The sequence below is a fragment of the Rhinoderma darwinii genome, chromosome 1 (genome assembly GCF_050947455.1).
Source record: "Rhinoderma darwinii isolate aRhiDar2 chromosome 1, aRhiDar2.hap1, whole genome shotgun sequence".
Lineage (NCBI taxonomy): Eukaryota > Metazoa > Chordata > Amphibia > Anura > Rhinodermatidae > Rhinoderma > Rhinoderma darwinii.
In genome coordinates, this window is record NC_134687.1 from 146723613 (window position 1) to 146736952 (window position 13340).

Below are 13340 nucleotides of genomic sequence, written 5' to 3' on the forward strand. Positions count from 1 at the left end.
CACAGGCTCACATCTGATAACTCCAAAACTGTCCCTAAACCAAAACCAGACGTTAAAGCAGTTTTTTATGGCACAATACTGTCACACAGCCAGAGATGCCACAACAGACTTTTAAGCCCCTTGCACACCACTTTTTTAAGAATGCTGTTAAATAAGTTGTTCACAAAAATATTCAAATGTATATATTAAGTATCACATTATTTTCTATGGGAACAATCTATGCCAAACGTCAGCCACCGTTTTTACCAAAATATATCTAGGCGTACAGTGAGCCTTTAGACCCCACAGGTCTTTTGCAGAATTTATTGGAGTTACTCCATGAAAATTTAAATCTACATTTTTTTTCCACTAAAATGTAAAATTTTTCATTTTTACAAGGGGTAAAGAAGAAAATCACCCCAACATTTGAAATGCAATTTCTCCCAAGTACGGAAATACCCCATATGTGGTCATAAACTGGTGTTTCGACACATGGCAGGGCTCAGAATGGCAGGAGCAATATTTGGCATAAAGATTTTGCTGCATTGGTTTTTGGGTGCCATGTCGCATTTGGAGTGCCCCTGAAGTACCAGTAAAGTAGAAACCCCTGAGAAGTTACTACATTTTGGAAACTACACCCCTCAGGGAATTCATCTAGTGGTGTAGTGAACATTTTGACCCACAGGTGTTTCATAAATTTTATTAGAAATATGCAGTGTAAATGAACAATTACATTTTTCCCAAAAATATGTAGTTTTAACTCCCATTTATTTTTATTTTTTACAAGGGGTAATAGGGGAAAAAATACCATTAAATTTGTTACTTAATAACTCCCGAGTATGACAATACCCCATATGTGTCCCTAAATGTGTCCCTAAACTGCTGTTTGGTCACATGGCAGGGCTCAGAAAGAAAAGAGCACCATTTGGCTTTTGGAGCGCAGATTTTGCTGGATAGGTGTTCGAGCACCATGTCACATTTGCAAAGCCCCTGAGGTACCAGAGTCCAAAACCCCAAGAACTGACCCCATTTTAAATACTACACCTCTCAAGGCATTCATCATTTGCCTGAACATATGACAGGTCTCAGAAGTGAAAGAGCACCATGTGCATTTGAGGCCTATTTTGGTTATTTTTGCAGCATTGGCCCACAATTGTAGGTCTCTGAGGTCAAATAGTAAAAAAAAAAAAACAGAAGTGATGCCACTGTGGACACTACAACCCTCAAGGTATTTGTTAAGGGGTGTAGTGAGCATTTTGACACCACAGGTGTTTTGGGTTTTTTTTATTAAAAATGAATGCGCAGCGGAGGGTGTAAAGCGAAAAGTTAATTTTTTTCCACAGATATGTCATTTCACTGCCCAAAATGTGGTGCCCAGCTTGTGCCACTATGAAAAGACAGCTCTCTAATTATTATGCTGTGCTTCCTGGCTTAAGATACTGTAATGACGGGGTAGGGAGACAGACAGGTGAGCCCTAATCTACCCGCCACTCAGTCCCTGCCTACTTGCAACGACCCGTCCTAGGCGACGGCGTACAACTGGGCAACGGTCCCTATGCTCAATAAGTGCACAACAGACAAGGGTACACAGAAGTTAGGGAAATGGGGCAGTTGCCCACGGCAGCACCGTGAGCAACGAGAGTAGTGAACGAGCCGAGTCAAACCAGGAGTGTACGAGGTACCAAACGCAGAGCAGGAGAGTAGTGAACGAGCCGAGTCAAACCAGGAGTGTACGAGGTACCAAATGCAGAGCAGGAGAATTGTCAGTAAAGCCAGGGTCAAAATGAAGCAGAGGACAAAATGTTCAAGCAGCAGCAGAGACAGGAAACAGAATCACAGGCAAAGGAGGAGCAGGAAATGCAGGTATAAATAGACAGAGGGTGGGAGCTAGCTCCGTCTGGCCAGGCAGTGATAGGCTCTCCCACTCCTCAGCCTCCCAGCCTGACTGGTAGAAGATCGTGTCACTCTCTCAGACTTAGGAGCAGGTGCAGACTGATTACCCACGGGCGTCGACACAGAAGCTGTGTCTGGCAGATCCTTTACAGTACCCCCCTTTTAAGAGGGGCCACTGGACCCTTTCTAGGTGGACCTGGCTTATTGGGGAAGCGAAGATGCAACCTCCTGAGCAATACCCCAGCATGAACATCCCGGGCGGGTACCCAAGTCCTCTCCTCAGGCCCGTATCCTCTCCAATAGACCAGGTACTGGAGGGAGCCTTGGATCATCCTGCTGTCCACAATCATGGCTACCTCGAATTCTACCCCTTCAGGGGTGAGAACAGGGACCGGAGGTTTCCTCGAGGGAGCCAAGGACGAGGAGCAGCGTTTAAGGAGGGAGACATGAAACACGTGTACTCGAAAATACGGGGGTAACTCCAGTCGGAAGGAGACAGGGTTAAGGACTTCAATGACCTTGTACGGCCCTATATATCGGGGAGCAAAATTTTTGGACGGGACGTTAAGGCGCAAATTTTTAGAAGATAGCCACACCAGATCCCCGACCACAAACAAGGGGTTAGCAGAACGTCTTCTATCAGCCTTAGTTTTTTGTATGCTCTGGGATGCCTCTAGGTTCTTCTGAACCAGGGCCCAGACTGTGCACAGTTCCTGATGAACGACATCTACCTCGGGATTGTTGGAACTACCCGGTGAAACGGAGGAGAACCGTGGATTAAACCCAAAATTACAGAAAAAGGGGGAGACCCCTGACGAGTTACTGACCTGGTTATTAAGGGAAAATTCGGCGAGGGGAATGAAGGAGACCCAATCATATTGACAGTCAGAGATAAAACACCTTAAATATTGTTCTAGAGACTAATTAGTCCTCTCAGTTTGGCCATTAGTTTCAGGATGGAAGGCCGAGGAGAAGGACAGATCAATCTCCAACTTTTTACAGAAGGCTCTCCAAAACAATGAAACAAATTGTACCCCTCTGTCAGAAACAATATTGACAGGAACCCCATGGAGACGCAGGATGTGTTTGACAAACAAGGTAGCTAACGTCTTAGCATTGGGTAGTTTCTTGAGGGGCACAAAGTGGCACATCTTACTGAAACGGTCTACTACAACCCACACCACCGACATGCCTTGAGATGGAGGCAAATTGGTGATAAAATCCATGGAGATATGGGTCCAAGGTCTCTGGGGAATGGGCAAAGAACATAGTAAGCCCGCTGGTCGGGACCTGGGAGTCTTGGACCTAGCACAAATTTCACAAGCGGCGATGTAGGCCTTAACATCTTAAGCAACCCAGGCCACCAATAGTTTCTGGCAATGAGATGCTTGGTACTCAGGATGCCTGGATGGCCAGATAGTGCAGAGTCATGATTTTCCCTGAGTACCCTTAGCCGGAATTGCAGGGGAACAAACAGCTTGTTCTCAGGAAGGTTCCCGGGAGCTGAAACTTGATCAGCCGCAATTTCGGAGACTAAATCAGAATCAACAGAGGAAATGATTATACCTGGAGGCAAAACACAAGCAGGATCTTCCTCCGAAGGAGGGCTGGCCATGAGGCTACGCGACAGTGCATGAGCCTTAATATTTTTAGACCCAGCCCTATAGGTGACCAAAAAGTTGAATCTAGTAAAAAATAATGCCCATCAAGCTTGTCTTGGGTTTAGCCTCCGAGCAGATTCCAGGAAAACCAGATTCTTGTGGTCGGTAAGGACCGTTACCTGGTGCCTAACCCCCTCCAGGAAGTGGCACCACTCTTCAAATGCCCATTTAATGGCTAAGAGTTCGCGGTTGCCAATATCATAGTTACTCTCAGTGGGCGAGAACTTCCTGGAGAAGTAGGCACAAGGACGGAGATGGGTGAGGGACCTGGTACCCTGGGACAAGACAGCACCCACTCCCACCTCGGAGGTGTCAACCTCCACGATGAATGGCTCCATTTGGTTAGGCTGAACCAGCACCGGGGCCGAGATAAATCACTTCTTAAGGACCTCAAAAGCCTGGACAGCCTCTGGAGGCCAGTGGAGGAGATCAGCACCTTTGCGAGTAAGATCCGTAAGAGGCTTAGCAATGACCGAGAAGTTAGCAATAAATCTCCTGTAATAATTAGCGAACCCCAGGAAGCACTGTAACGTCTTCAGGGAGGCAGGTTGGACCCATTGAGCCACTGCCTGCACCTTGGCGGGTCCATGCGGAATTCATGAGGAGTGAGGATTTGACCCAAAAATGTTATCTCCTGCACCCCAAATGCACATTTTTCGGTTTTAGCAAACAGTTTGTTTTCCCGAAGGGCCTGGAGCACCTTCCTGACATGCTCAATGTGGGAGGACCAGTCCTTGGAAAACACAAGTATGTCATCAAGGTACACTACAAGAAATACCCCCAGGTAGTCTCTTAAAATCTCATTTATGAAATTCTGGAAGACCGCGGGAGCATTTCACAACCCAAAGGGCATGACGAGGTATGCGAAATGACCTTCGGGCGTATTAAACACAGTCTTCCACTCATCCCCCTCATTGATGTGGATAAGGTTATAAGCCCCCCGTAGATCAAACTTCGAGAACCATTGGGCCCCGTGAACCTGATTGAAGAGATCAGGAATCAAAGGAAGGGGATACTGGTTCCTTACAGTGACCTTATTCAAGTTTTGGTAGTCAATGCACGGCCTAAGACCACCATCCTTCTTCCCCACAAAGAAGAAGCCAGCACCTACCGGAGAAGTAGAGGGGCGAATGTAACCCTTGGCCAGGCATTCCTGGATATACTCTCTCATGGCTTCACGTTCGGGACAATAGAGATTAAATATCCTACCCTTAGGGAGCTTAGCTCCTGGTACCAAATCGATTGCGCAATCGTATTCTCTATGAGGAGGTAACACTTCGGAGGCCTTTTTAGAAAAAACATCAGCGAAGTCCTGAACAAACTCAGGTAGAGTGTTCACCTCCTCAGGGAGAGAAATAGAATTAACAGAAAAACATGACGTCATGTATTCATTACCCCATTTGGTAAGATCCCCAGTATTCCAGTTAAACGTGGGATTATGCATCTGCAACCAGGGAAGGCCTAAAACCAAATCGGATGATAATCCCTGCATCACCAGTACAGAGCACTGCTCCAAATGCATGGAGCCAACAAGGAGTTCAAATACAGGGGTATGCTGCATAAAATAACCATTAGCAAGAGGAGTGGCGTCGATACCCACTACCGGGACAGGTTTAGGCAAATCAATCAATGGCATAGCTAGAGACATAGCAAATTCCACAGACATAATATTAGCAGAAGACCCTGAATCCACGAAGGCACTGCTGGCAGCAGACCTACCACCCAAAGAGACCTGAAAGTGAAGCAAGATTTTATTATGTTTCATATTTACGGGAAATACCTGTGCGCCCAAGTTACCTCCCCGATGATCACTTAGGCGCGGAAGTTTTCCGACTGCTTATTCATACGCCTAGGACAGTTGTTCACTTGCATAGGTTCATCCGAGTCTTCCGTGGAAGAACGAAGCAACGGAACATCGGGAGCCATCATGGGGGAGTCAGAGGAGAAGACCCAATCTAAACTGGCACCTTAAGGCAGGGTCATTCCACCGAGAAGCTACACACCACTTCCTAAAGTCAGAACAGTACTCCTCAACAGGTCTCTTACCCTGACGTAAAGTCACCAGCTGACTCTCGGCAAAGGCAGTCTTATCAGTCTCGTCATATATGAGCCCGAGAGCAGAAAAGAAAAGATCAACAGAGGAAAGTTCAGGGGCGTCAGGAGCCAAGGAGAAGGCCCATTCTTGGGGCCCGTCCTGGAGCCGGGACATAATTATACCCACTCGCTGGCTCTCAGAACCTGAGGAGTGGGGCTTTAAGCGGAAATAGAGCCTACACCTCTCCCGAAAGGAGAAAAAAGTCTTCCGGTCCCCTGAGAACCGGTCAGGAAATTTGAGGTGGGGTCCAAGAGGTGAGGTGGGGGGCACTACAAGGGTAGCATCATGCTGGTTGCCCCTCTGAGCCAGGGCTTGGACCTGTAGGGAGAGGCCCTGCATTTGCTGAGCCAGGGTCTCAAGGGGGTCCATAGTTGTGTCAGGGACCAGGGTAGAAAAGGTATATGGGCCTGTGATTATGTAGTAACGGGGTAGGGAGACAGACAGGTGAGCCCTAATCTACCCACCACTCAGTCCCTGCCTACTTGCAATGACCCGTCCTAGACGACGGCGTACAACTGGGCGACGGTCCCTACGCTCAATAAGTGCACGACAGACAAACAGACAAGGGTACACAGAAGTTAGGGAAATGGGGCAGTTGCCCACGGCAGCACCGTGAGCAACGAGAGTAGTGAATGAGCTGAGTCAAACCAGGAGTGTATGAGGTACCAAACGCAGAGCAGGAGAATTGTCAGTAAAGCCAGGGTCAAAATGAAGCAGAGGACAAAATGTTCAAGCAGCAGCAGCAGAACCATGAAACAGAATCACAGGCAAAGGAGGAGCATGAAATGCAGGTATAAATAGACAGAGGGCGGGAGATAGCTCCGTCTGCCCAGGCAGTGATAGGCTCTCCCACTCCTCAGCCTCCCAGCCTGACTGGTAGAAGATCGTGTCACTCTCTCAGACTTAGGAGCAGGTGCAGACTGATTACCCACTGGCATCGACACAGAAGCTGTGTCTGGCAGATCCTTTACAGATACACCCTATATGTGGCCCTAACCTTTTGCCTGGATATAAGACAGGGTTCAGGAGTGAAAAAGCACAATGCGCATTTAAGGTCATTTTGGCGATTTACGCAGCATTGGCTGACAATTGAAGAAACTCTGAGGACAAATAATAAAACAAACCTCCAAGAAGTGACCCCATTTCGGAAACTACACCCATCAAGGCATTTAACAAGAAGGGTAGTGAGCATTTTTTTCCCACAGGTGTTTTGTTATTAGATATGAATGTGCAGCGGATGGTGCGAAGTGAAAATTGACATTTTCCACTGATTTGCCATTTTAGTGCACAATATGTTGAGCTCAGTTTGTGCCACTGAAGACAAATACATTATAAACTGTAAGGCAGGTTCTCTCGAGTATGGTAATGACGTGTATATGTATATTTATATATATATATATATATATATATATATATATATATATATACATATAGATGTAAACAGCTGTTTGGGCACACTGTAGGGTTGAAAAAGGAGGAAGTGCTTTTGGAGCGTGGATTTTCTGTTTACGGCTTTGCTGGTATTTCATTTTATAATGTGGCGCCATATGTAAGCTATGCGGAGTACATCCGGGCATAAAAAGGTGGTATAATAATGCGGTAAATAAAAAATAATAAATAAATGTGTTACCACTTTTGGAAACATTCTGCTCCTTTTATGTTGTCATGTTATTTTTCATCAACGGAGCAGTGTGAATGCTTGTTTTTTGCGGGTTAATCTTTCCTTTTCATTGGTACCATTTTGGGGTACATGCGACTTTTTGATCACTTTTTATTCAATTTACTGAAATTTAAATTTTCATAAAAATTTTTGCAAAGCAAGGTGACCAAAAAATTGTATTTCTGGCAATGTTTTTTATTATTTTTTTTACGGCGTTCACAATGCGGAATAAATTATATATTGTCTTTATTCTGAAGGTCGCTACGATTACGGCAATATCATATGTATATTGTTTTTTTTTACGTTTTACAGCGTTTGCATAATAAAATCCCTTTTTTTTTAAATGTATTTAAAAATTTGTGTCACCATATTCTAAGAGCCATAACTTTTTTTATTTTTGCATCCACAAGGCTGTGTAAAGGGATGAAGTTTTTATTGGTACCATTATGGGGTGCATGCGACTTTTTGATCACTTTTTATTAAATTTTTTAAGAGGTGAGGTGACCAAAAAACAGCAATTCTGGCATTGTCAATTATTAAAAAAAAGTTACAGTGTTCACAGTGCAGGAAAAATAACATTATAGTTTTATAGTTCAGGTCATTATGGACGTGGCGATACAAAATATGTGTATTTTTTTAAGGTGTTCAGTTTTTTTCTACAATAAAAGACTTATTATGGAAAAAAAAATTGTTTTTATTACCTTTTTTTTACTATTTTGGACCCACTAGGGGACTTGAAGGCATGAAGCACTGGTCGCTACTTTAATACAGTGCACTACTTACGTAGTGTAGTGTATTAGAGCTGTCAGTTATACAGTCACAGCAAGCATATTATTTCCTGCTTCCGGCAGGGCCAAATAGATTTCCGTACTTGACAGACCAGGAGGCCATTGTTAGGCCTCTGGTTACCCTAGCAACCATTGTCACCCCGATGGCTGATCGACTACAAACCACCTAGATGCTGCGGTCGCTATTGACTGCGGCATCTAAGGGGTTAATCGGTGGGGATCGGACCTCGTCTGATCCCGGCCATTACAGCAGAGTGTCAGCTGTAATATACAGCTGACATCTGCTGGTGATGGTGCGGGCTCAGCTTCTGAGCCCGCTCCATCACTATCACAGTTACGTGACAATGTGCTAACCCCTTGGCACCAGCAACATAACTGTATGTGAGATGTCGCCAAGGGGTTATAGTGCATTTAAACTTGAAGACGTGGGAGAGAGTCAAGAGAGACCATTTTGATGTATCAAAAATTGTATTTTCCAAAGTGGCCCTGTGCAGGGAAAACATTCCCCATTTTTGTGCTAAATATACCACTTTTACTCGGAGCCACAATGCAACAGTGTAATTAATTAAAGGCTTACAAACATTTTTCATGCATAAAAAGCATAAACACTATAATTCTGTATTATCTGATATTTTTCAAATGCCAGCAACATTGGAAAAATATACATTTATAATATAGCCGTTCTTGTACTAAATAATACACAAAAGGGGCCATACAACTGAATGGAAATGGAAAGTGAACAACAGATTCACTTTTCTATGTATTGTTGGTAACAGAATAAATTGTCACATTTATTCCACCATAAATATGTATTTCTAAGATTAAAACCTCTTCCCATGTTCTCTCATGTACCGCCATGGTAAGCTGACAACAGCATATGATAAATTATAGAAATACCATTAAAATTTTGCTGAATACTTAGGATTCAAATGTCAGTACAAGTATCATTTTGCCATGAGCTTTAGTACGTTTTTTCCTTTTTATCATTTATTCGTGTTAGTATAACGTAGACCACATAAGAATAACCCTGGGCATACTTCTCAATTCTCAGGTGATACGTCTAAGATTTATGATGTGTTTTCACTAAATGAATGTCAAAAATTATTTTATTGCACAAAATGTAAAAGAAACATAAAGTGTTAGCTGTACTTTATTATGTTATATTTCCATTTTGGAAAGGTGAACTCTTTATTATTTGTTTTTGTTATATGGAGCCTACAGCACGCTTCCCAAATTTCAAGTATCGCAAAGAGGGACACATTTTTTTTCCTTTTAAGCCACTCCTCTAATCCCACCCAATCCCAGCCCATGCACACCGGTTCAGCCCACACAGTATCATGCTCACTTAGTGCCTCCCACATAGAATAATGCCAAATTCCTTCCCCACACAGTATAATGCCCCCCATAGCTGCCACCATACAGTATACTGCCCCCATAGCTGCAACCATACAGTATAACGCCCACCATAGATGCACTCATACAATATAATGCCCACACAGATGCCCTCATACTGTATAATGCCCACACAGATGCCCCCATGCATTATAATATCCACACAGATTCCCCCATACAGTATAATGCCCACACAGATGCCCCCATGCAGTATAATGCCCAAAGTCCCCCATACAGCATAATGCCTCATATATGCACCTATACAGGATAATGCCCCCATAGCTGCACCCAGACACTATAATGCCAACACAGATGCCCAATACAGTATAATGCCCACACAGATGCCTCATTTAGTGTAATGCCCCATAGCTGCCCCCATACAGAATAATGCCCCATAGCTGCCCCATCAGCGGGAACACAGAGCGGTAGAACAGGTTTTAGGGGGCCCCATTCTAGATAAGTGCGGTTCCCAGAGATGGGACCCGCATCTATCTGACATTGATGACATATCCTGTGGATATGTCATAAATGTCGCTGATGGGAAAACCCCTTTAAGCGCTGAGCCCAGGGTAGCCCTTGATGCATCTATCTGACACTGTGCATATGTCATAAATGCCTCTGATAGTAAAACCCCTTTAGAGTAGCGCTGTGCTCAGGGAGTCTTCGACGATTGGAGGAGCTCCCTCTGCTCCTCCATGCTGTACTAATGCTGAAGCAGGGAGCTGACGGTTCCCTGCTTTAGCATTGTGTTCAATTGTATCTGCATACTGAGGACGCAGATACAGTTGACACCGACCGAGGCATACGCCCGGCCGCCTGGGATAGCGGGACACCACCTGGAATCCGGGACTGTCCCGCTGAATCCAGGACGGTTGGGGGGTATGAATACAGCACTCATAGAAGTCAGGGGCATACTGTACTTTTGCATACCTCCAATTTCATATGAAAGCATAAAAAGGCTCTGCTGTGTGCCTTAGCCCTAAACTAAAGTCTTTAAAGGCTATGTAAACCTTTGAACACTTTTGTTTAAATTATTGTTATTATTATTATGGTGTTTTAACCCCTTCCTGACATCCGCCGGGTATATATACGGCGCTGTTGAGCAGGGCTTCCCGCAAAGTGCAGTAGCATTATATCGCGGTGATAGTGCTGGCTCAGGAGCTGAGCCCGCACCATTACCGCCGGGTGCCAGCTGTATGTTACAGCTGGCACCCTGCTGTAACGGCCAGGACCGGAGCTAGCCTCCGATCCCACCCAGATCACAGCATCTGCGGGGTTTTTAGCCACCGGCACCCCAGAAACGTGATCGCTGGGTTGCCGATAGCTGCAAAGGCAACCAGAGGCCTAATACTGGCCTCCCGGTCTGCAAGTAATGGAAGCCTTCTATGCCCCGCTCAAAGGCGGGGCCTAAAAGGCTTCCGGTACCATCGGTAAGATGGCGACGGCTCAGCTTCGGGCTCAGAAGTTGAGCCGGCATCATCAGCAGTGGGTGTCCACTGTATATTACAGCGGACACCCTGCTGTAACAGCAGGAACTGGAGCTAGCTCCGATCCCTGCCATTAACCCCTTAGATGTAGCGATCAAAAACGATTGCTGCATCTTGGCAGGGCTGCCGACTGCTACTATGGCAACAGGAGGCCTCATAATGACCTCCTGTCTGCTATTATAGAAGCTGATTAGGCCCCTGCCCGGAAGCGGAGCCTGTTTTTTCTACTGAAATTATAAAGGAAAAATAAGCTTTCTATACACAGTGCGTTCTGCTTCGTTTGTTCTATGATTGTTAAGGAGGGTGGAGAGACCTCCTCTGCACGAACCAACTGCAGCAGTGGGGTCTAATGAATGATACCTGTTTTTTGCTATGTTTATGTCACTAAAGGGTTAAAAAGCCAACAACATGAAAGCAGATATTGCGGTATAGAAAATTGTACCAAATCTTAAAGACCTTTGGGGTAATTCTTTGTTTTTTATTGTTTTATTATTGAAATGCATTTATTAAGTGATTCAAATGCTGTTTAATTTCTATAGCTTCTATGTATTACAGTACATAGAAGCTGCAGAAATCCGTTCTGAGCACATTCAGTTAGGGAGCTGCACTGATGGCTCGGCTGAGAGCTCCTGTGTGCTCTTGAGTGATTTTCTAAGCTCAGTTCTGATCATTTGATCTGGTCTGAGATCTGAGTTAAAGGCTTTGTACACCTTTGAAATCGTTTTTGTTTTGTTTTTTGCAATAAAAATGTCTCTCCGTGTGTTTTGTGCAACTTTCTAAATACTTTTTATAAAAAAATATTTTTACTTTTTGAGATATTGCTGCTTTGTATTCTGTACACAGAGCACCTGTATCTAGCACTGAAACCTGTATCCGTCAGGTAAGCGGGACTGACGGGTTCAGTGACAACGGATCCTGCATGTGTCTGACATGCAGGATCGCGATGTTACCAATCACATCTAAGTTCATAACTTAGATGTGATCAATAACAGGTGGATCCTGCGTGTCAGACAAACGATAGTCAACTGAAGTATATTTTCATTGTTTTGAAAGTGGTCACCGAATACTAAAATGGGGGCTTTACAAATGTATCACTATAGCGGCGTCATACTTTAGAAAATGTACATGTATCTGTCATCATCGTCACAGAATAATTAGGGGATACAATTTTGGGGTAAATAATATTGATCAAATAAATTCCAATGATAAACAAGATGATTAGTGTACGTTTAGTATTAAAGTATATGAAATCCTGCCTAAATAAACGTTTAAAATATTTTTATTGGTGTAGTATTTAAAATAGGGCACTCATGCCAAAATATACTGTGAATAGGCGTTTGGCAAAACAGAGACACAGTTCCCTGATCAGGTGTAAAAGTAAGGTAGTGATTGGTACACCTTAATGTCGATACAACACCCGACAGGAGTAGTGATTCACACCACTCGTCCGTTTTCTGTAACGATACAAAATAGCTCCGCCTCATATGAATGTTCCACATGCACCGATACTATGTGCACCACTTGAAACATGAACAGAGAACTAGCAAAAATAAATGTGGTCTGTTTGCCACAGATAAGCAATTTTCCAGCAATCTCCCAAAGCGTTTCTGCAACCCTCTGAACCAGAGGCGAGCGTCCTCAGGGGTATTGTTAATTGCTTGTACTAGTTTGAGCAGCTACCATGCAGCACATATTATGCTGCTGAATTTGTGTATTCTCCGGAGCACAATGAGACACTAATGCCTGGTCTAACGCGCGCCGGAGACTCTCACAAGACTTATAAGCTAGCCCCGCCTATACGAGAGGCGTAATAGATCAGACAGAGCCTATCGGTGTGTCACAGAATGTGAGTAATGCCCACCGATCCGACCTGCCCATAGTAACCAAAACGCCAATCTGAGAGATGCATAAAGCATCAACAGTTTCTATGGGAGATTCAGGCGGTTTACAAGTACGTTTGATGCATGTGTGCTAAACACAGAGCAGACTGACTGTGTAAATGAAGCGGTGATCAGTTAACAGTTTTATGCCGATGACAATGTCCTGTCTAAACACCCGATTGTAGATGTAAACAATTGGGTGCGTAAGATGAGAAAACTAAACAAAGAACTATAGAGCACGCTCAGTGCCCCATCTCAGTAAACATTATAGGTAGAGAGATAGTTGTAAATTGTGACCCATTACAGGGATTGCTAAAAGGATAGAGTTCATTAAACATAGTGCCCATAAAGGGCTACCATAGCTAACTTTTAACCGGAGCTGCATTTTGCACTTGTTATAGATGTGCTAACAAAGATATTATTGGCAAATAAACATACAAAAAAGGAAGGCTAAAGGAAGGAAAGAAAGGATAGATATTCATTAAGTCCCAATGGACTAACTGTT